Consider the following 1,035-nt stretch of genomic DNA (forward strand, 5'->3'; position numbering starts at 1 on the left):
TACCTATGCAAATAAGTAGACGTCTCAGAGAGGAAGAGTTTCAGTTGCTATATATAAAAACCTTCTAAAAGTTGGATCAGTCTTTTAAGAATGGAATTTTTACAAGAAATTTTAGACTCATCTGTGTGTATTAGGAGTTTAGTAAGTATGTACGAATTGCTTCCAGTAAACTCATAGAATTTATGACTTTTTTTTTTTTTTTTTTTTTTTAAGATTTTTATTTATTTGACAGAGAGAGACACAGCGAGAGAGGGAACACAAGCAGGGGGAGTGGGAGAGGGAGAAGCAGGCTTCCCGCGGAGCAGGGAGCCCGATGCGGGGCTCGATCCCAGGACCCTGGAATCATGACCTGAGCCAAAGGCAGACGCTTAACGACTGAGCCACCCAGGCACCCCAATTTTTATGACTTATTATTACATTAATATTTTTTTAATAAAATTGGGATGTTGTAGTACCAATAAGATTGATTAAATGGCAATGCCTTTGATTTTTGTCATATATGAGATAAAATTATGCTTTAGGTGAATTCATACTGGCATTCTCTCTTCCTTTGCCTTAAGGAGGCAACAATCTTTTTTAATTTTTTTTTTAAAGATTTTATTTATTTTTTTGAGAGAGAGAAAGAGAGAGAGTGAGCACAGAAGGAGAGTGAAAGGGAGAAACAGACTCCCCGCTGAGCAGAGAGCCTGATGCCCTGAGCAGAGAGCCGGATATGGGGCTGGATCCCAGGACTGAGCTGAAGGCAGAGGCTTAACCAACTGAACCACCCAGGAGCCCCAGGAGGCAACGATTTCTTAAACAGCACATGAAATAGCATAAATCATTAAGAAAAGAATGACAAATTGAACATCATTAAATTTAAGAACTTTTTTTAATGGAGAAACTTTGTTCACTAAAAATACCATTAAAAGGGGCACGTCAATGGCTCAGTCAGTTAAGTGGTCAGCTCTTGATTTTGGCTCAGATCATGATCTCAGGGTCCTAGGATCAAGCCCCCTGTCAGGCTGCACAATCGGGGGGGGGGGGGGGGGGGGG

The sequence above is a fragment of the Phoca vitulina genome, unplaced genomic scaffold, assembly GCF_004348235.1.
Source record: "Phoca vitulina isolate PV1807 unplaced genomic scaffold, GSC_HSeal_1.0 scaffold3, whole genome shotgun sequence".
In the NCBI taxonomy this organism is placed as follows: Eukaryota; Metazoa; Chordata; class Mammalia; order Carnivora; family Phocidae; genus Phoca; species Phoca vitulina.